Genomic DNA, 22913 nt, shown 5'->3' with positions numbered 1-22913 from the left:
CAGCTCTTGCTATATTTTGAGGCTTTAGATTTTAATTCACGTGTCTCTGAAGCTGAAAATTTCACTGCTCTCTCCAGAACAACAAGCCCTTCATTTAAACGTCAGATTAATTTCGGCTGCGAGCCTGAACTGCTCTTTGTTGATTTGAGGAGTATCCAGAGATGCTAAAGGGTTGACCAGACAAGCTCCTGTGGTCTTCTCCAAGCAGTTTCAGGACCTCTGCCAGGCCCAAAATATTTCCCTTTGCTTCTTGCTCTTAGCCCCAAAGCAGAAGTGTTTTGCTTTGGTGGGAAGTGGTCGGGGACACTCACAAGGCAGCTATACCAAGATTTTTCCTTAGGCTAGAACAAAGCTTCAGGAGCAAGAAACTTGGTATGGGGAGTAGGTTGGTGGCTTGGTTCCCCGTGGACCTTGAGAAAAGTGTCTGTGTGCTATTTCACAGCTGCATAGTTCATGGGTGGGGTGGGAATCTCACCCCTACCCACTCCTTCCACACATAAATGACTGCCCTCAGCCTGTCTCGGCAGTAGATAGTTCACGCACAAGTGAGTTTTTGCAAAATCTTTGCTTTGTCTGTCTTTTCTCCTTACAGACCAGGACATTTCCAGTCCTCCTCTGCCTTCCCCCTCCCCATGAGGATTCCTGTCCTTCCCAGCTCTCCTCATCATGCTCCACCAAGGCAGACTGTTTCTCAGTGATATCTCCTTTAACTTTGTTAGAAGTATTGAGCATAACGCTAGCAGAGATGTTTTCATTGAAATATTATTTTCCCCTTATCCCATTCTCCTCAACATAAAGGCTTTTTTAGAGAGACTTGGACTGCACTTGATGAACTGTTTTCTTGCCAAAAAAAAAAAAAGGGGGAAGAAAGAGAGGGGAGAGACAGGGATGGATTTTGAATGTGTGAAAACTATTGTTTCAGGATTTTCTTCCTGTGACATGGTTCCCTTAGGAAATACCTTGCCATTTCATTTCCATGTTTTCATTGCTTAGCCTTTCAGAAATAAAATTTCTTTGTTTAAAAACTGACCCAGGTAGGAATGCAAGTGCAAGGTCATTCTTGGTACTCTGTGCTGCTCAGTCTGCATCACCTCCTGTTAGAGTAACTCCTGTGCTCTAAGCTTGTGCTGCATCTTTGCAAAAGCTGAGAGGAGGTTTGGGATTCCCTAAGAAAGCAATCATATGAGAAACAGAAAACCTGAAAACCAAGCAGAAAATAAATTACTTTTCCTGGCTTTCATGTGGAGCCCAGTAGGACTTGAGAACATACATCAGGTGAAACGTCCCTGTAGAACTGGAACTGGAGCGGTGCATAAAGTCAGTCCAGCCATGTCTAGGCAACCCTTGGGACAAATATCGCATGAAACAACAATTGTGAAGGAACGGAGCAGACATCTCATGCAAGACATTCCACAGGACTTTATATATCCCAAAGGAGAGATAATTAAGAGTTTTCCTACCAGCCTTGTGAACTGGTGTGCTGCCAGACAGCAAAACCAAAGGACGGCTTCCACGTCAAACACCGCGTTTCCTGCTTGATGGCAGTCTCTGGTGTCCAATTCCAGCAACCAGCCAGCTTCAAATTAGAACCATGGGTTCATTAGAGTTGATAAGGCACAAAGGATCAGGGCCAGTAAAATTCTTGTGGCTCTCTGTCAGCCCCAGGATCCTGGTGAAAAGCTGCCAGTCTGTTTACAAAGGCTTCTGCTGTGGGGAAGGGTATTTAGGCACCACAGGTATGGCGGAAGAGGCGGTTAATGTTACCAGAGCCCCTGGAGCCTGTGTGAGTGCTACACGGCAGCAAGGAAGAGAGTAATAAGACACTTCAATTTCAAGGGGTTGAACAGAGGAACACACAAGGGATGCTCATAAATTGCATCTTACAGCCAGAAATTGGTGCCTAGAAGGTTACAAGTGGGTCTAACCACAAGTAGAAAGTCAGGCTGGGCCCAAACCTGGCTCTTCCCAGTGACGATGTGGTGGTTGAACACCCACATCTTCCTCTCCCCACCGAATGGCTCAGACCTGGGAAAGATGATGCGATTGACTTCCCGTTAGAGCGGAGGTAAATTATCCTAATGAGAATGCACCAATCACCTCTGAGCTGTGTGCCCCATTACACCCATGAGGAAGAAACTCCTACTCTCCCCTGTCTCTAACACATGGCTCTTCTATTTGTCATTATTTCCCCTGCCTTTAAATTGCATTTTAAAAATGGGAACATCTAAATTGAGCCGCTTCAGCCTCTGTTCAGCTAACGGAGAGTGCCACCTCCCTGCCCTGAAGATGCTAGAAACCTCTACCCTAGAGCTTCCCTCAGCCTGGGACAGCCTGAGCTGGGACACCCAGGCAAGGTGCCTGGAGTGACTCCACTCCTGCTTGTGGCAACTTGACCGATCTTCGTGGTAGAACATAAACCATTGTAGGAGCTGCGTGTAGGGAAGAGAAGCCGTATTTTCTTCCTGCAGCAACAGCTGCCTTGCGCTCTTTTGCATGCTGTTCATTTGCAAAGTAATCCTTGGTCACTTATTTAGAAACCTGCCGAGGAACAGATGCTCCAAAAAGAAATGTAGCAAGTCCTCCACAGGGCCCCTTTTGACTCTGTGCAGGGGATTTCTGGCAACCAGAAGGAGGAAAAGGTGAAGGTGACAGGAGCTGTGTGGGTCCTGGTGTTTTTGTAAAAAGAATAGCCATAACAAGCCTCCAGCAGTACAGTTGCTACTGGAGCTGGAGCTTTGCTCAGGGGTTGTGGTTGGAGATTGGTTTCAGCCAAGTGCAACTCCTTTGGGGTGTATCCTGAAGTGAACTTAACAAGTTTTCTGCTGCCTGCCCGTGTGGGACTGCCTCCTTCTTGCCCATGTGGCACCACCTTGTGCTCTGCTGTACAGCAATTGCAGGTCAAACAGGCTGTGAATGGTCCAGTGAAGATCAGGGTTTGGTGTCCAGGATCTACCCAGTAACACCGGCTTCCCAAAGAGGCTCCTGAGGGCTCAGGATAACTTTCTCTGAAAGGACAGGAGACAGGATTGCTCCTGTGAGAAAGGGCAGTATGCTGCAGGAAGGTAAGAGCAGTGTGTGGGAGGAGAACCAACCACCCATTGCAGGGATGAGGACCTCAGTTCATCACCTGGAGCAGATGAGTAAGTCCCAATGAAATTCACAAGTGGGGACAACCCTGCTGCTTAAATGTACAAAAGCACTTTTGTATCTTCAACCTGGCTGGGCTGAATTTTGGCATGGAAGGACCAGATTCCATGGCCATGCTCTTCACTAGAAAGGAACATCATTAGAAATCATGAGGTTTTCAATACAAAACAAGGATAAAGAGAAAAGTAAAAGGCCTGGTGGGGTGGACTGAGATCTTTGAAGGTCCAAATGATGTTCAAATGATGTTCTCAAACTCGGCTAAATCAAGTAACCAGCAATGAGCCTAGACTGGACCAGGAGCTGCTGGCCCCTAGTCCAAGTCCCCAGCTATGGATGGGATTGGGTCAGCAGAGGATGCAGTGGTCTGCACAGCTCTGGTATATGACCTTGTGGCCCTCCACATTCCCCTGCATAGGAAAGAGATGCTGGGAATCTGGCCTCTCACAAGGGTCAGAATGCCATTCACCAGGTCTCCTTCCAGTACACAACCCAGGAGCTCCCACCTCGTTGCCTCTAATCTGTCTTCAGGACCAGCGTGCTCAAACCCTGCTGCGAGATCCTGGCATGCTCCTGGAGGCACTGCTGGAAAGGGCTGCGGCACTGGCTCTGCAAGCTGCCCAAAATTCAGGATGCAGCACTCCACTATAGGGAGCAGAGGGGAGAAGCAGTGAGGCAAAGCAGATAAAGATTTGCAGCAACAAAGGAGTTATTTTTTTCTGTTCTGATTTTTTGTTCCCCAAAACAAAGGAGAGACTGAAGAACGCCTGTTTAATTTGCGAATTTCACAGATTCGGCTCGCACAAGAGAGGGGGAAGAATCAACAAAAAGCCCAACAACAGGCATGGAAAGAGCCCCAAGTATTAATGGCAGCTGATCAATAACTAATCCGCAGTGTTCCAGTTACCAACTTGATGGAGAAAATTCACGGTGCTTAAGTAATTCCAACTAATCTTAATGAATGCCTCCATGCCTACATGCCTGCAGAGCTGTGTGAAATTTATAGAAAAATGTCATTTCGGCTCTCTGAATATTTTTTTTCCTCACAGTCATCAAAGGAGCATAAAAAATGCTCTTAGAAATCTGCTATCTCTCTCTGCCAGATGAGGGCTTCAAAAGGCAAGCACTCATTTTTTTTGTCGTAAGCAGGGAAGATTATGAATACATTATCTAGTTAACATTAAAAAAAAATCAAAACACCCAATTTTACATTCTCACTTATTTATACTGTGCCTCTGTCCCCTTTGTGTGCTTCACCCTCTTCCCTGCTGAAGAAAATAATGCCAAGTAGACAAATCAGCTACAAGTAGAAAACGTTGATACATATTTTTGTTCTATTTTTATTTGGCGCTACTTAGAAAAATTTCAAAGGGAAAGATCAATATGGTGGTTTCAAGCCTTCTCTGTCTTTCCCTAGTAAAAGCTGATGAGTTCTTCTTAAGTTTCTTAGCAGCTTGCAGGAGAGAAGCCTCTGCTAACTTGCCACCAAGCCTGTGAGGAACTCTGGGGCTAGCAGTGCTGACAGTGAGAAGAATAAACTTTTATAAAGATGGAAAGGACGGATGTAGAAGTGGAGTGGGCTGGAAATTTTCCAGTGGAAGTTTATTTTCCCCTGGAAAGTATAAGGTGGGGACTTAGCACGGGAATGCAAGGAGCGATTACAACCAGGATGGGATTTCTGGGGGAGACGGGAGGAAAACCCTGCTCTGGCATGGCCAGGAGCACAGGGGTGATGAGGGAGACAGACTGAAGTCCTTGTGGCACAGATTCAGGTCCCCCCAATAGAGATGAACGCCCCAGTCCTGGGTCCCCACGACATTGTGGGATGAAGGCTTTCACACCCCTGCCAGCTGAGGGACTGGTATTGAAGACGTGGCCCTGGGACTAGAGATACCCAGGAGCATTTGGAGATGGAAAAGGGAGACATCACTTATCCATCACTTCGGGTTATTCCAGCTCTTCACGTCACTGCTCTACAGCCTGAGACAGGCAGAAAGAAATATTCAGCATGTCCACCCTCCCACTTGAGAAACCAGTTTCACCTTACCAGTAAGGCTGTCTGTCCTCGGTGAGCAGTGATGTCCATGCAACTCTTATTACTTACTGAAAATGCCTCACATCAAAAGGGTCCCTTTTTCTCCTCCATTTCCCTCAGGGTCCAGCTATGACTCTGTCATAAATTGATGTACAAAGTACGAACAGGATGATTTTTTTTTTTTACAACAACTTCAGCAATCATTGTAGTTCATAACTAGGCATGCAGGGTTTTTATTAATTTAACAGTGTTATTCCCCTTATGAAATATTCATCCCATAGGATTTCTGTGCACATGAAGGTTTTGAAGAAATTGATCTGCAATGCAGTTACTCCTTTAAAAGAATGATTTCTTTATTATCTCTCCCTTTCAGTGATACTGTATATACGAATGGTGACTGATTAAATGTGCAATCAATCTCATGAAAGCAAACAGATATGTTTTTCATTGTGGGTGAATCTACCATATGGGAGTGAGCGTTCGGAGAGCCCAGCAGGCTGGATGCACTGCCACACATTGCTCTGCCAGCTCCTCCTCTGGCATCCTTGCGAGCCCTTGGCCTTCCCACCCCATGGAGATGCCTTCGCCCTGCCGGGCATCACCACGCTTGCCAGCTCGGCTGAGGCACCGTCACCCCATCAAATGACACCTGGTTTTTCCCCGAGAGGGGCTTGTGGTTGTGATGAAGTGTGCAGGGAGACATTACTGATCTTGGGCCCTGATTCAGCAAAGCAATTAAGCACACTCTTTTCTTTCAGCATAAGCTAAGCCCCATTAACTTCATTTTCATTGTCATCTCCCCACATTCCTGTGCTGTTTTGCAAATAGCCATGTAATCCACTGGTGAGTGCTGTCATGTCCTTTCTGGGCTGGCTCGGGTGGGTAATGACAGCGGGTTTCCAGCCTGCTACGAGTACGGTACCATGAGATGAAATGTTTCCTGCAGTGCGGAACTCTAAGCAGGGTTCCCCTAAGGCAAATGAGGCTTGTGTAATTAAAGACCAGAACTTAAAGGCCATGCAAAGGGGAGAGATGGGAGTTATTTTGATACCCTTCACAGGGGGATCCTTGCAAGGGCTGACACAGCAAGGCATGGGACTAAAAAGCCACCTGATAGGTCTCAGAGGGAAAGCACTAGCTCTGCTCCAAGCAGCCGAGCATGTCAGTCAGCTTTAGCCCACACTTGGTCCTTACAAGGTGTCTGGAGATAAAACACATGGCCATGTTCATGAATGATGCAATGGTGAGATGGTTTTGGCATAAATAGAGAGGTCAAGCCAAGCTCACACCCGCTGTTCCCCTCGCAGTGTGCTGCTAACACCCTGCTCCAGATCATGCCAGCAGACCCCTCTGGCTCTACTCACCACAGTCCCCGAGTGCCTTTCCACCTCCTTCTCTCCCCAACACATCAGTGCTTGTTTTGGCAGCTTCTGTGTCCTCGCACCCTCGGTAGCACTAAGACGTACTCCCCAGCTGGGTTGCACAAGGCAAGGGCTGAGACTTTACTTGGGGGCATGGTGCATAAACCAACCATCACCCCTGCTTCTTCTTGATGGGGCCCACTCTGAAGTATATCGCCCTTTGAGGAAAATGTCCCCTTTCATCCTGCTCTTCTGGTCCCATACCCCCTTCTCCTTGCATAGGGACACTTTGAATTGACACTGCCAACCCCAAGGAGCTACCTGCAGAGGGTTTGCTGGTCATTGTAAGTATTTCTGGAGGGATGCAGAGTGGCAGATGCTGTTGAGGCCATGTCTAGCCTGGTCACTGCTCAGTCGTGAAGTGTCCCCTGGTGTTTGAAGACATCAGCTCAAAGCAGCTGAAGCTGTAGTGCTCACCACGGGGTTTATTTGCCCAGGAACATCCTGGCAACTGCACCAGTGTGAGTTGGACCTGCAGAGCAGGAGCCCTGCTACCATCTCCCACTATGTCCCCGGAGATGTTCCTGGTAACACTGTGCTCCAAGAAAGGGCACTCAATGACCATTTTCAGTACGAGCCTTCTCAGAACTGATACAAAAAACTCACTTCAACATGAGAGCATACAGAAATGCTCACATGGGGACAACTGGAGGAATTTGCCTTTCAAGTCTGTCTCCAGTGGTCATGAGGTGTTGTGACCATGCTGTGCCTGCGCCTGCTTTCCTCCCCACAGTAACTCTGAAAGGCTGAATTCACCCAAATGCGAAGGGGGCACAATTCAACTCCTGCAAGCCTGGCAAGAATAAGCAGCCCTGCAGAAAACGTTAATGGCTCTTTATACATTCACCTGTTTTTGCACTGGGCATAAAATCTCCAGTGAGATGTGAGAAAGAGAGGGAAATGCTGGGGAATCAGTGGTGGAGCAGAAGTACAGCTGGACTGAAAGGTCTAGCAAGTAAGGAACCAGACCCATAGAAAATGAGGTTTTATTAGTTCCCTGTTTCCTTTTCTAGATGGCCGGGACTCTCTAGGAGCAATCCAAACTGTATGGCATGGACTGGGAAGCTGATTTTGAAAAAAATCAATTACTATCTAGGCAGGAAAAAACCTGTGAAGTATTCAAAGGAGCTGCTTAAAGACGGGGGAGTTCTAACCAGCAAAAGCATTCAATAAATGCCATCCTTGAAATCAATGAAACGTAAAAACCCTCTGACTACAAAAGAAATTGAAGACATTTGTTACCCACTAACACCATTTTCCGGGTATTGGTGGAAGCTGCAGAGGAGGAGGGAGCTGGATGCAGTATGCTGTTCGTCTGGTGCTCAGTGGAGATACAGTAGCAGCTCTGCTGGCTGAAGACCCAGGCTCAGGATGGATGAAATGGCATCCATCGTTCTTTGAATGGCATGGCTTGCTGAATCCCCAAGGACAACTCCCTGAGTTGTGCCCTCACCCCCCACTGCCTGCTTGCAGCCTGTAGCAAACCTCGCTGGTGCTAAACTGAGCTGAACTGCCTCTTGTTTCCCCAGGCTCAGAGTGCCCACACAATTACCAAAACTGTGGTTTACTACCTGGTGGGTATGAGCCCTCAGAAGAAGACAATGTGGGATGCACCGCAGAAACTGAACCAAGGGCTGCGATGCAGCCTGGGACCATGGACCTCACCCCTTTCCAGGGTGAGACAAGCCAGGAGGCCTTTCAGAGAAAGGCTTCCAGCCCAGCTTGTGGGACCCTTCCCATGCTAGAAAAAAAGTAAGAGGAGGAGCTGAAATGAGAAGCAGCACGTCATGTTTCTGCTTTGTGAGCCGAGGGACGTTGGTGCAGGAACAACCCAAACCCCCAGTTTAAGCAATATATATGTGTACAGCTATATATGTATGTATACACATACTATTTTGGGGGTTAAATAAGCCCCTGTATACTAAATATCGAAAATGTCAAAGGACCAGATTCCTCAGATTTGCTGTAAGATTTGTATAGCCTTACCTCCGCAGAGAATCAACTTGTGATAAATATATGAGAGATTCTACAGAGCTTTGACATAATAATTACAATAAAACTCCAGATGAATTGTGTTCTTATCTAGCATAACTCCCTCACCTCAGCAATTCCTATGTCCACCACCTACGAGGCAGTATCATATTTAGAGAGCACGCCTTAGGATTTTGCTGTCCGAAGCTGGTAAATAAAACTGACTGGAAAGATGTGGGAGTCTTGGTGAGCTACAATGATGGTCGTGGACAAAGTAAGCATCCAAGACTGAGGGGATTATTCCAGGTAAAATTTCAGCTGAAACAAAGTTGATGTTAAATGTAATTATCTCAAATGAAAGAAGTTAACCTGCTGAAATTGCATTCCAATATTTACTTGATTGCCAAAACTAGTTTGTTACTTTTTAGCTTCAAAATTTATTGGCACTGCAACTAATTAGTACCATTTATTTCTATTCTTATCTTCACTTTTTTGGAGACAGAGGTAATTTATTGTATTTGTGTAACACCTAATAGAGACTTCGGTTAGATTGCTGGGCATTAGTTTTGTAACACAAATAACACCCATCTAAACTTTGAACACACCACAAAGCCAGCTGCGTGTATATCTTACTCAGTCTCACTAATTTCCTGTGCTCTAGCTGAATTGTCTTACTGTCTGTTCCTTGAAGAGGAAACAATGACTCAGGGAAAGCACCGACATGGAGCACTTTCTGTGGCACTTACATTGCGTTCTGTCTCTCTACAAAGCAAGACAGGCACACATGGAGAGAGAAATAACAGAAGCAGTGAAAAGACACAGCCCCAATGTCTGATGTGCACAGTGCAGGGGCTGGAAATCCACGTATAACCAGGACAGGATTTGTGCGAGCTCCCACCTACTCCCAAACCCGGAGAGCTTTTCAGCAGGCTCTCAAGGCTCGGAGCATTTCTCTTTCGCAGAGGCACTGCAGCAATTGCAGATTCTTCCAGGAGGTGGCAGGAAGATTTTTGCAGAGAAGAAGTGAGAAAAGTAGACAGAGATTTAAAGGACAAAAGAATACACCTGGCAAGCAGCAATCTGAAAACCCTCTTACTCTTCCCATGCTGAGGGTGGTGCAGCTCTCTGCACTTGTTGGCCTCTGGGAGACAGAGACCTACTCCGAATGCCGCAATTTCTGAAAGAGGGGATATAAAATAGTATGATGATAAAATGGCAATGAGCAGACAAGACAAGAGGGCTGAGAGAGGGGATCTTCCTACCTGCACACATTTAGTTAAGTGTTATCAGTAACAGCCATGCACAAAAGCCTTAAATATTCTATCATAGCTGGGCAGTTACTGGTCACGTACTGCTCAAAAGTAACGTGTAGCTATGCTGGAAATATTACTGATGAATAACTAGTGCTTAAGCAGCAACAGAACCTGTTCTGAGGCTATTACCTCATTTACAGGAGCAGTGCTACTGTGCACAAGATGGTTGTGGGATTTCTGAGCAGGAGATTTGGGTGCCCAAAATGTCTTTGCTCTCACTAGCTACACCCGTGGGTCTCATAAAGGAGACTGCACACTTGTATCTCCCAGGTATCCAAAGGTGGCCAAGTGCATGAAAATCCTGCCCTGCAAAGGCATGTATTCGTGCTTAGAATTTAGAAGGACCAAAACCCATTGTTAATATTATTATTGTTACTCCTGTAGTAGCATCAGGAGTTGCTGTGAAGGATTAAGACCTTGTTGTGCACGCACTGCAAGAACAAAGCGCTATTCAGGGGCTCATTCACAGTCCCAGTCAGACCCTCCCAGTCCATAATCTGAGCGCTGCTGAAGCACTGGGGTTTGCAGGGTGTCCTCTGAACTCACCCTCTTGAGACAAAACCTAGCATTACAGCAGCAGGGATATTTCCTCAAGAAAAGACTCCTCTGTTCAGAAATTGATTTTTGGCACATTTTAGTGGGACATTATTGAAACCATTTGTAAAATTGCTGTGCTCTATTCATATCGTATCATGCAGGAATTGGAGCAGTAGTGTGGAAATGAAACATTTCAATCTCAGTTAATAGGGATTGTTTCAGTCTTATTAAAACATTTCAAGAAGGTCAAAGGAAAATATTGTCTGAATATTTTTCTTGGTGAAGAAAAATGGACACTTGCCTTTGAAATCCCCATTTGGGTGACGCTGATTTTGAAATCTAGATTTACATGGATAAAGTAACTCCAAATTTGGACACATTTTAACCACATTTCCTGCCCCCAGGCAAGGGATGTAAACTGGCTACAGGAGTGAACCAGAAGAGTCTGCTCTTGGACTTCAGCAGAGCTGGGATTGCAGTCCACAGTCACAACTTCCAAATGGGAGGTGGATGGCTGAGAGGACACCAGAAGGACTATCCTGTAAACAGGCTTGAAGCTTCGTTGTACTTAATGGAAGGAAGATCAGAGTGACATTCATCTTGCCTAACGCTAGCCCACCTAGCAGCTGGTGTCTGGTCAGGGATGTCTCAGCTCCCAGTGTAGCACATGTACCTCTTGAGAGCAACCTGTGAGGTCCTAGCACAAGTGAATAAGCTGTCCGTTGGTAGCACTGTGTCAAAGAGCCTGAATGACTGGCTTAGACTAAATGACTGACCTTCAGCTGGTCAAACACCAGTGTGATCATGTTGTCACAGACTACAATCCCTCCCTCAACAAGAGACAACTTGTATGAGCTCCAAAAGCCTCCCAGTAAATTACCATCCCACAGGGTAGGGTCAGTAGTCCTACTGTAGAGTTACTCGAACCAAAAAATCCCTGCATACCCAGTATCTTAGTACGCCAACAGGAAATATTTCTTGCTGACACGTGTGAGGCCCTAATGGTGGTTCTCCACCTCCTTGCAGCTCCTCTAGGTGGGTTTTCACTGGGTCTGGTGATCATTGCATAAGTTATTTGGACTGAGGCTGGATCTCTGGTGCACATTGACTGAGACATTGAGCCCCAAATTTCATCATACCTGTGTGTGCACACGTACTTGTGCAAAGCCTGAGGTCTGTCAGCAGACCAAAGCATTTGCAGGCTGATTTCAGAGTAGGTGGGTGGCCTAAGGGGACCAACGTGAGCAGTAGATCTGACTGGAGCTGCACCCTGGGACCCTGCCGTCCGCATCTTCCAAACCAGGTGTGCTGCACACACTAGGTGTGCACTGCAGGGACTCCTTCCAAGAGCAAAGTTTCTGCTTTAAGTGTTGATATATCAAAAGGCTTTAAATCCTGGAGGTGGACCCAGATTCCACTTCTGTTACCACTTGCAAGGAAAACAGCTGGAATTAAATCAAGGAGGGGTGGAAAATCTCTACTAAGCACTTGCCTTGGGATAACATCATTGCATTTTGTGCTCTTCTCTCAGGGCAGATGTCTACCTTAACTCCTGGATTTCCTCGTCACTTGCTTTTCAGAGGTGTCAAGCTCCTGCAAAGGTACCAGCTGCTGAGATTATTCATATTTCTGACCTAGAAATTCAGGAGGGCAACATATCTACCTTTGGGAGGAAGAAAAGGGATGAAGGAAATTGGAGGAAAGAGAAAGACACCTCAATCCAAGAAGCGTTTAAACAACACTTCTTCCATGCACAGGAGCAATGCATCCCCCTGAGAAAGAAATCGAGCAAAGGAGGCAGGAGACCTGCATGGTTAAATAAGGAGCTTCTAGCGGAGATCAGGCAGAAGAGAAAGGTCCATGGAATGTGGAAAGAGGGACAGGCCACTTGGGAAGAGTACAGAAACGTGGTGAGAGCGTGCAGGGATGCGACGAGGAAGGCCAAGGCTCACCTGGAATTGAATCTGGCAAGGGATGTCAAAAACAACAAGAAGGGCTTCTTCAACTACATCAGCAGCAAAGGGAAGGCTAGAGACAACGTGGGGCCGCTGCTGAATGAGGCGGGTGTCCTGGTGACAGAGGATACGGAGAAGGCAGAGCTACTGAATGCCTTCTTTGCTTCAGTCTTCAGTGCTAAGACTGGCCCTCAGGAATCCCAAGCCCCGGAGGTAAAAGATGAAGCCTACAAAGCGGACGACTTTCCCTTGGTCGAGGAGGACTGTGTGAGGGATCGCTTAAGCAATCTGGACGTCCACAAATTCATGGGCCCCGATGGAATGCACCCACGAGTGCTGAGGGAGCTGGCGGATGTCATTGCTGAGCCACTCTCCATCATCTTTGAGAGGTCCTGGAGGACAGGAGAGGTGCCCGAGGACTGGAGAAAGGCCAATGTCACTCCAATCTTCAAAAAGGGCAAGAAGGAGGACCCAGGGAACTACAGGCCGGTCAGCCTCACCTCCATCCCAGGAAAGGTGATGGAGCAGCTTATCCTGGAGGCCATCATGAAGCAAGTGGAAGAAAAGAAGGTTATCAGGAGTAGTCAGCATGGATTCACCAAAGGGAAATCATGCCTGACCAATCTGATAGCTTTCTACGATGACATGACTGGCTGGGTAGACGAAGGGAGAGCCGTGGATGTTGTCTACCTTGACTTCAGCAAGGCTTTTGACACAGTCTCCCATGATATCCTCCTAGGGAAGCTGAGGAAGTGTGGGCTGGATGAGTGGTCGGTGAAGTGGATAGAGAACTGGCTGAATGGCAGAACTCAGAGGGTTGTCATCAGCGGCGCTGAGTCTAGTTGGAGGCTGGTGACAAGTGGTGTCCCCCAGGGGTCAGTACTGGGCCCAGTCTTGTTTAACTTCTTCATCAACGACCTGGATGAAGAGTTAGAATGTACCCTCAGCAAGTTTGCTGATGACACAAAACTGGGAGGTGTGGTGGATACACCAGAAGGCTGTGCTGCCATTCAGCATGACCTGGATAGGCTGGAAAGCTGGGCAGAGAGGAACCTGACGAGGTTCAACAAGGGCAAGTGCAGGGTCCTGCACCTGGGGAGGAACAACCTCATGCACCAGTACAGGCTTGGGGTGGACCTGCTGGAGAGCAGCTCTGCGGAGAGGGACCTGGGTGTCCTGGTGGACGACAGGTTAACCATGAGCCAGCAGTGTGCCGTGGCTGCCAAGAAAGCCAATGGGATCCTGGGGTGCATCAAGAAGAGTGTGGCTAGCAGGAGGAGGGAGGTTCTCCTTCCCCTCTACACTGCCCTAGTGAGGCCCCATCTGGAGTACTGTGTCCAGTTCTGGGATCCCCAGTTCAAGAAAGATGAAGAGCTACTTGAGAGAGTCCAGCGGAGGGCTACAAGGATGGTGAGGGGACTGGAGCATCTCCCCTACGAGGAGAGGTTGAGGGAACTGGGCTTGTTCAGCCTGAAGAGAAGGCTGCGAGGGGACCTTATAAATGCCTACAAATATCTGAAGGGTGGCTGTCAGGAGGATGGGGCCAAGCTCTTTTCAGTGGTGCCCAGTGACAGGACAAGGGGCAATGGGCACAAACTGAGGCACAGGAAGTTCTGTCTGAACATGAGGAGGAACTTCTTCCCTCTGAGGGTGACGGAGCACTGGAACAGGCTGCCCAGGGAGGTTGTGGAGTCTCCTTCTCTGGAGATATTCAAGACCCGCCTGGACGGGGTCCTGTGCAGCCTGCTGTAGGTGACCCTGCTTCGGCAGGGGGGTTGGACTAGATGACCCACAGAGGTCCCTTCCAACCCCTACTATTCTGTGATTCTGTGATTCTGTGAAGCGTTGTGGAACGGTGCCACAGTTGTGAGCTGTCGTCCTGTGTTCGGAGCGCGGTTCACACACCTCAGGCCCTGAGATGAAGGACATGCATCAACAGTGTCCACCCAAAGTGTGGGCCAACACACCCCCACAGGAGCACGGCCGTTGCTTTTCTGGGACCCTGATGTGCAGACTTTCCTTCACAGATAGCTTCAGTTTGTGTCGTCTTCTTCCCAATTTAGGACTAACTTCCAGGGCCAGTCGCTGACCTTTGTTTGTTTCGTTTTTATTTTAACCTCCTTATAGTAAACTCATCCCTTTCACTGGAAATACACAAGTTTTTTTCTCCACTTTATCTTCCTTCCTTCGTTAATCCCTTGTTGTCTTCCACCCTCATCCGTAATACAGAGGAATTAGAAAACACCTTTTTTTAATTATTTAGCATATTATTACCATTAGGTTTCTAAGTTTTCTTTTGCAGAAGCCACCAGAACCTCCTTCAAAAGAACAGCGTCTATCTGTAGCCAGGCTTTGCATTTCTAGATCATTAACAAACACGGTTTTATTAAATTCTGGTAGTTTGTTATCTCTTTATCACTGAGTAGAGAGCGTGAAACAGAAAACCCTTCTGCTCTCATCTCCTTTCAAAGCATTTAATACCTTCTCTTCATAGTTTCTCTGCAGTTCATGCCAAGAAAATCCTCCTGCAAGGTCAGGTCTGCTGGGGAGGCCAAATGAAATGTTGGACCTCAGCGGAATTTGGGATCATCTGGACAGGCAATATTGGCCTTGGGATAGAGCTTTCCTCCATGAATTCATAGTGCTGGCTCCAGCCACCTTTTTTTAAAGAAATAAAACAAAGTCTTTGAAGGGCCTTATCTATAACTAACACTCAGTGGCTTAAGCCTAAGAGACCCTGGGCTACTATTATCTGGTTTCTTTTCTTTCTCCTGCCCAGTTTCTGACGCCACCTAACCTTGTTGTATTGGCTTCCCTTCCCTGAGAAGTGGGAGAAATGTTAAGCTTTGCCTCTGAAGCGGCAGAAAACCTTCCTGTCCACAGAGAACCACAATATCCTGCCGAAGGACATTACAGGGGCTGTGAGCAGGACTGGCAGCAACAGATAACCACTCTCCTCTCGCCTGGACTCTGTGCACTGATCTGTAACCACAGAGTTCGCATTTGTCAGCAGAGGACCCGAGGCTGGATATAAAAATCTATCTTTTTCCCCTGGATTCTTGCTTTAGTCTCCCAGACTGAAAACAAGCTGAGCTATCCAGTCATGAAGCAAAAAGCTGACATGGAAACCACGCCACGAAAGGTTTGCATGGGTCGCCTGATTCTTGCTCTGTGACCTCTGAGGAGAGAGCAGCTGAAACGGGTTTCATAAGAATTTCATCCAGAAACAAAGCAAAGCCCTAAATTTGCTCAGAAACTCCCGAGCTGCCCCGTGTCGAGGAGTAATTCAAGCCCGGGTGCGAGCGTGTGGAGATGCTGTGCTCCAGGCAGTCTTTCAGGGCAATGCTAACGCTTTTTTCATTGGAAAAGTAGTTGAGAAAGGAATATCCTGGTTTATTAATTCTGGGAAGAGATGTGCCTGCCTGAGCTAAGCGTGGAAGCCACGACTAGCCAGCCAGCACCCCCATGGAAATATATGGAAATATCTGCTCAGGGCTCGACGATGAAGGAATGAATTAGCAAGCCAACATTTGGCTATGCTCCTCATCCACATGTGATAATTCCATTAAATTAACGTCATCTGCACGTTCTCATGACAACCCCTACCCCAAACAATAACAACACAGGCAATATGTGAATGGGCAAAAAAAATTTCCTGGAAGTTCTTCTTTTGCCTGTATGTGTTGGGAGGTGGAAGGCGAGCACCAGGAGGCTGTCCGCTCACGCCTTCCACGCGGCAGGACCGTGGCTTTTCCCAGTCCCGGACAATATCCGTGTTGTTGCCCACACGGGATGGATCCCCTCGCGATGGGCAAGGCGCCGGGCTCTGCTCCTCACGCCCACCGTGGAGTCCATTTTGTTCCGCTTCGACTCTGCCTCAGTGCCTGTCCCCCGGGGTTCTCCTTTCAGAGCCAAGCCTTGCAGAATCACAGAATCATAGAATGGTAGGGGTTGGAAGGGACCTCTGTGGGTCATCCAGTCCAACCCCCCTGCTGAAGCAGGGTCACCCACAGCAGGCTGCACAGGACCTTGTCCAGGCGGGTCTTGAATATCTCCAGAGAAGGAGACTCCACAACCTCCCTGGGCAGCCTGTTCCAGGGCTCCATCACCCTCAGAGGGAAGAAGTTCTTCCTCATGTTCAGACGGAACTTCCTGTGCTTCAGTTTGTGCACATTGCCCCTTGTCCTGTCGCTGGACACCACTGAACAGAGTCTGCGCTTTCCTTTGTCTTTATACATCTCCCCCTTGACCTACCATCTTTTAATTCCAAATCGAGTGGCCCTGTTAGCCTGAGGCAAGCCTCTTTTCTGAGGTTTTTCTGACAGGGAGCTCCCCGCCCTCTCCTGTACCGCACCTCGCACGTCCGGACGCCTCCCCAGCGCCCACAGCCCCCGACTCCAGCCCGGCTCCCGGCCTCCTCCACCCAGCCCCGCGGCGGGCTCCGGAGGCGGCCCCGGGGAGGGGGGGAGGGCAGTAACGGAGCAGGGCCGCGGGGCCGCCCCTCACAGCCGGCGGGGCCGCCAGGTAATGGCCGCCGGGGCTGAGGAGGCCACGGCGTGAGGAGCGGCGAGGGACTCCTTGGAGTGTGCCTGTGCGGGGAGGCCGGGCTCGGGGCTCCCCTCGGGCGCGGCGAGGTACGGCGTGGGTGGGTTTCTCTGCGGCTGCTGGTCCGAGGGGCTGTGCCGGCGGGTGCGTGGCGGTGGGAGCCAGCCGCTCCAGGGCGGCTCGTCCTCGCCGTGTGCGGGGGTCGCGGGGAGGCGGCGCGGGAGGGCCCTGCTCTGCGTGTCTGTGGGGAGGCGGCGCGGGTCTCTGCGTGCTTCGAGCTAGCGCTCCGCTGAGGTGAACGAGGCCGTTCACACCTTCGCCAGGGCTGCTTTCCCGCTCCGCGGGTAAAACCGACCGGCAGACCGCTGCTGGGCTGTTGCTTGGAAGGGGGCTGTGCTCCTCGGCGCTCCCGCCACGGAGCCCCTGGGGTGCGGGGCAGCCTGCGGGGAGAGCCCGCCTCGGGGAGACGCTGCCGAGTCAGGCGTGTTGGTTCGTGTCGCTCAGCGCGACCGTGGTTGGTGTTTTTGAGGGGAAGCCTTGGGTGCTGCGAGGCAGGGTGCTTCTGGTTGTGTCGCTGAGCGTCTCTCTGAAGCGGGTTGTTCAGCTCCGGCGGCCGGAGGAGCGCGGGGAGCCGAGGGGGCCCCGCGCAGCCACGCTCGTCTTCGAGCACCTCTCGTGCGGGGCTGCGAGAACCTCCGTGGGTCTTCGTGGCACGTCCTGGTGCCTTCGGCCAGAGCAGAGCTCCAAGTGCGGGAGGAACATGGCTGTTCCCCCCGGGCCCGCGCAGCGGTAAGGGAGCAGGCGAGGACCTTCCCCCTGGTTCCTCCGAGCTTCAGCCCTGCTGGGGTTGGGGACGGGGGATCATTTGTTATAAAACACGCTGCGTGTGGATTGGTAAAACAAAGCCGCCTCTGGGAAGCAACTTGCGTTCGTTTGGGAAGAGTTTTTTCTCTGATTAATTGTGTGGGTGGGTGTATATGCTGGGAAAGGCAATAATGTTTACTGGAATTGCGGTATAAATGGTTGCTAACTTCTAATTCGCTGCGTGATAAATGTCATAATTGATGCTACAATATGTTAACATTCAAAGCATGAGCTCCTCTTTCATATGGATTTATTTTCACGCACGAGTAGTGTGGAAGGTTTGAAGATACCTTCTTTCAAAGATTAGGAGATCTTTGCATCTTTCCTCTGTATTAGGAAGAGAATAAGACATCTTTTAAAAAGAGATGGATATCACTGGGCTTTTGTATGCAGAAACAAATTATTAAAATTACGAAATGCTTTTTTTTTCAAATTTACAGAGCCGGGCTGAGCGACTTGTATGTACACTGAATTTGTGGGAACTAGTCAACAAACCTGAGTGCTTTGATTTCTGTCTGAGCAGATAGCAGTAGACTTGTGTTAAATGTTGGAAACCTGTCATCTTCATGGCTGAACATGGAGGACAATCACTCCTCTTAAGCTGTGATATGACTTACAGAAAAAATATGCTTTTAGCCATGTGTGAGGTCATAGGAGAAAATCAAATAGTGTGGGAAGGAGGGATTACAGCAGTGTTGTACCTCCCTTTGTCAAACGACTAATTTTAGACATGGATTTTAAATGTTCCTTTGCAGTATATTTTTATGCTTAGACTCTCAGGTTCAGACTCTCAAGTTTTATTTGCATGATGGATTTCTATCAAAATCAGTAGACATTTATCACCAAAGTAATGCTGAAATACGAATCCAGCGCTTTAGGACTCCTTTTATTTTGTGTGTAGAGCCAGGGGTTCTGATCCTCCTTGTTAACTCTTGTAGGGGCTTTCTGATTCATAAATATTTTTGGAGTAATAATTTGGTATTGGTTTTATTACCTCTTAAATTAGAGATTGATTTACGTGGAGAATCCAGGGGCGATTTTACAGATGTTTAAATTTACTGTTAGTCATGTTAATTAGCACATAGTCTTTGGTACCACCTCTGTTTCTTTTTCGACACAGCAGCTCTCATTTCAGGGCCAGGGAGGTCTCTTGCAGCCTTACTCCCTCAGGTTAGGATGGGGTTTGAGGAACAGTTTGCCTGTGGATAGCTTTTTCTTTCCTGTTCCAGATTTCCTCATGTTTTGTTTTCGGTTTATGGAGATCTGAGGTTTATGGCTCTGTGCGTGTGTCTGTGGGTCTGGAGGCTCTTAGAATGGGGGGGGGGGCTGTTTTGGTGGGGGTGTTTGTGTGTTTTTTTTAAAGACAGAACAATTTCTTTACGCCTGGAATCAATTTGCTATTGAGGGGACTGCTGATATTAGTAGTAAAATGGGATTAGGCGAGGTTTCACAAAGAAAGTAACTATTTTCCATATTCTGGCATTATGCCTTCGTAGAATGTGAACATCTAGAGTCCTTTGAGATTAAGTTCTCTTTTTATAGAGAAGTAGATACTTAGCGTTACCTCTAATTTTGGGAGGATTGCTACATATCCAATCTGTGCTCAAGTATTAATTGGACATTTCTGCTTAGACTCAAATCACCCAGTTTGCACAAAGCTAGATGTTATCCTGTTCCCTACTGAAAAAATACCCTTGCACATAGGCTGTTGGATGTGTTAGATTTGCCTGCCGAGGCTTTGGGTTTTATTTTTGTGTGGTATCAGAATAAAGCCAATATCCCTTCCAGACAGATGATCTCTGCTATCTCGTTGTTCTCTTTTGTAGCCCATTTATAAATAACATATTTGCCTGAACTTCTGTCAGCTCAGAGGGTCGTGTAGAGTTGGCAAAGCACTTTACGCTATTTAGCATCAAAAGACGGCACATGCCGTGGGACCAGCAGGATCCTGGCTACCTGGAAACCTTTACAAGCCCCTTTTTTGCAGAGATGACACCGCGTTAGCCCCGTACATCCCACCCGCTTGACCCAGGTGTTTTGAGAAGAAAGCTGTCTCCAGGGGTTAGACTGCAGGTGGCAGCAACAATCTTTCTCTGTGGCAGCTGGAAGTGCTGCGGCAGCCTTCATTGATTCCTGCGCATAATTTAGCTCCTTACAAAACCAGCTCAGTGGTAAAACAGAAAACTGTAAGCAGAGAGTGCAAAGATCGTCGTCTAACAACCGAGATGTGGGGACACGCTTAATTTTCCCCTCCCTTTTCTTCTCCTTAAGAGGAATTTGAATGGTTGGAGGAAGGGAGGAAAAAAAAAGTCTTTCTGCCTTGCACAGTACCAGACATACGCAAGAAATCACATTTATGTGCAGCGATTGGTTAGTCTGGCGGGGTTTGTCTGAGTCCTCTATTGAGCAGCTTCAGGCTTTTTGTGCTTTTGGGTGTGTATTTTTTTTTCTCCTCCTGTTCCTTCTGTGCTTTACTATGATAGCAGGGAGCTGTTATTTCGCGATACCAGTAACCAGAGGCAGCAAGTCATTTCAGTGCATTATTATTCCAGGCAGAGACACAGACCTCCGAGCTCTGGAGATTTCAGTGCTTAGTACATGAACTTTCTGGCTGAGAGAGGTATCGCTTCCCACCACTCCTGGTGCTGGCTGTTGTACCTGTCCACACGCCACGTGATGTGACCCCAGTAGTTTACCTGCAAGTGCCACTTTGATCATTTCGGTGCGGTCTTTGTGTGTTCATTGCTGCAGCTCTCGGCTTGCTCAGTGCTGTCACTCAGAGAACCACCTCCACGCTTCTTGGGAGAGTTGCACTCCAGGTGGGGAGGCCCTATCTATAGATGTGTTGGGTTTTGGAAGCTAGTTGGAGCTAAAAGCTGCAGGCATTGTCCGTTAGCTGGTCTCGTACTAGCAGTTTCTGTCTTTGTTGAAGACTTGAGGGAGCTTGACTATAGTGTGTTCCATGAATTCTTTGGATTGTCTCAGGATGGGATGGGCACATAACCACCATGTGTGCTCCAGCTGGTGACATCCAGTCCAAGGAATGATGTCATCTGACCCATCCCTTTGGCAGAAGGTTGCCACCACCAAATGGGAAGGGAAGATGGGTTAGGGGAGCTGTTGCCTTCTGCAAGAGGCCTTCATCTGGGAGCCAGCTCCTGCACTAAAATGCCTGGACTGCTACATGGTAATGAGATACCAGTTGATAATGAGATACCAGATGCAAGCACGCTGAGGTTATACCTCCTATGAGCCTGCGTCCCCTTATGAAACCACAGAATCACAGAAGTATTTAGGTTGGAAAAGACCTTTAAGATCATCGAGCCCAACCATTAACCTAACACTGCCAAGTCCACCACTAAGCCACATCCCAAAGTGCCACAGCTACACATCTTTTAAATACCTCCAGGGATGGTGACTCAACCACTTCCCTGGGCAGCCTGTTCCAACGCTTAACAACCCTTTTGGTGAAGAAATTTTTCTTAAAATCCAGTCTAAACCTCCCCTTTTGCAACTTCAGGCCATTTCCTCTTGTCCTATTGCTTTTTATCTTGTTGTCAGACAACCCCTTGAATCCAGAACTGGTATGAATCTGAAGTGTGCAGTCACTGTTGGGGCTAATACACTAATTAATGCTGATTGTATCTCAGATGGGATGCATCCAAGATAGGATTCTGTTGCTCGCTCATGTGCAACCAGGTACAGAATTAGCCCTTTAGCACAAGCTGTAGAAACACTGATGCAAGAAGTTGCTGTGGCAGTAGTTCACACCGTGTGTAAACAGCAGTGGTATGTGCAGATCAGGTGCTTGAGAATTACAGAAAAAGCATGGACTAGATTTGACACCCTCCTGGTATGAAGAATATGGTGGATGTGAGGATTATATGGTGCTTAGGGGGAATAGGCCAACAAAGCCTCTGTATGCTTAGTGATTAAGCGAGCATAGAGAAATTCAAATTCTTGTAGTGTCCTGCAAGTTGACGGTGGTCCAGAAGGTGCATAGCTGTTCTAGTGTGCCAGTGCATAAGATCAGACAGGGCTTCCTGAGAGCCAAAGGCTTGCAGAGCATGCAGGTGTATGACACTTGCTTATTTCCAGGTGAGATGCCTGGGCAAAGCAGCTCAAGTCACACTTCTATATCCAGAATCATAGAATCATAGAATCGTAGAAAGTTTTGGGTCGGAAGGGACCCCTAGAGGTCATCTAGTCCAACCCCCCTGCAGCGAGCAGGGACACCACTAACTAGATCAGGTTGCTCAGAGCCCTGTCCAACCTGGTCTTGAATGTTTCCAGGGATGGGGCCTCCACTGCCTCTCTGGGCAACCCGTTCCAGTGTTTCATCACCCTCATTGTAAAGAATTTCTTCCTTATATCCAGCCTAAACCTACCCTGTTTTAGTTTAAAACCATTACCCCTCGTCCTGTCACTGCTGTCTCTACTAAAAAGATTGTCCCCATCTTTCCTATGGGCTCCCTTTAAGTACTGAAAGGCTGCAATCAGGTCTGCCCGCAGCCTTCTCTTCTCCAGGCTGAACAAGCCCAATTCTCTCAGCCTGTCCTCATAGGAGAGGTGCTCCAGCCCTCGGATCATTTTTGTAGCCCTCCTTTGGACCCGCTCCAACAGTTCCATGTCCTTCTTGTGCTGAGGGCTCCAGAGCTGAACGCAGGACTCCAGGTGAGGTCTCATCAGAGCAGAGTAGAGGGGCAGAATCACCTCTCTTGACCTGCTGGCCACGCTTCTCCTGATGCAGCCCAGGACACGGTTGGCCCTCTGGGCTGCCAGTGCACATTGCCGGCTCATGTCCAGCCTTTCATCTATCAGTACCCCCAAGTCCCTCTCAGCAGAGCTGCTCTCGATCCTTTCATCCCCCAGCCTGTATTGATAGCAGGGATTACCCCGACCCAGGTGTAGGACCTTGCACTTGGCCTTGTTGAACCTCATGAGGTTCACACAGGCCCACCTCTCCAGTTTGTCCAGGTCCTTCTGGATGGCATCCCGTCCTTCTGGTGTCTCAACCATACCACTCAGCTTGGTGTCATCTGCAAACTTGCTGAGGGTACACTCGATGTCGCTGTCCATGTCATTGGTAAATATATTGAACAGCACCGGTCCCAGTACGGACCCCTGA

General features: G+C 48.3%; 1 long non-coding RNA gene across 2 annotated transcripts in view; it reads left to right on the top strand.

The window, feature by feature from the left end:
• The first annotated feature begins 16882 nt into the window (after positions 1-16882).
• LOC142361005 (uncharacterized) overlaps positions 16883-22913 on the top strand; it is a 148267-nt gene continuing 142236 nt past the window's right edge. For both annotated transcript variants that reach the window (XR_012763552.1, XR_012763551.1), the window contains exon 1: positions 16883-17010. This is a non-coding gene — a long non-coding RNA (uncharacterized LOC142361005). The remainder of the gene's footprint in view (positions 17011-22913) is intronic.

The sequence above is a fragment of the Opisthocomus hoazin genome, chromosome 4 (assembly GCF_030867145.1).
Source record: "Opisthocomus hoazin isolate bOpiHoa1 chromosome 4, bOpiHoa1.hap1, whole genome shotgun sequence".
Taxonomy (NCBI): Eukaryota; Metazoa; Chordata; class Aves; order Opisthocomiformes; family Opisthocomidae; genus Opisthocomus; species Opisthocomus hoazin.
This window is presented reverse-complemented; position numbering and strand designations above follow the sequence as displayed.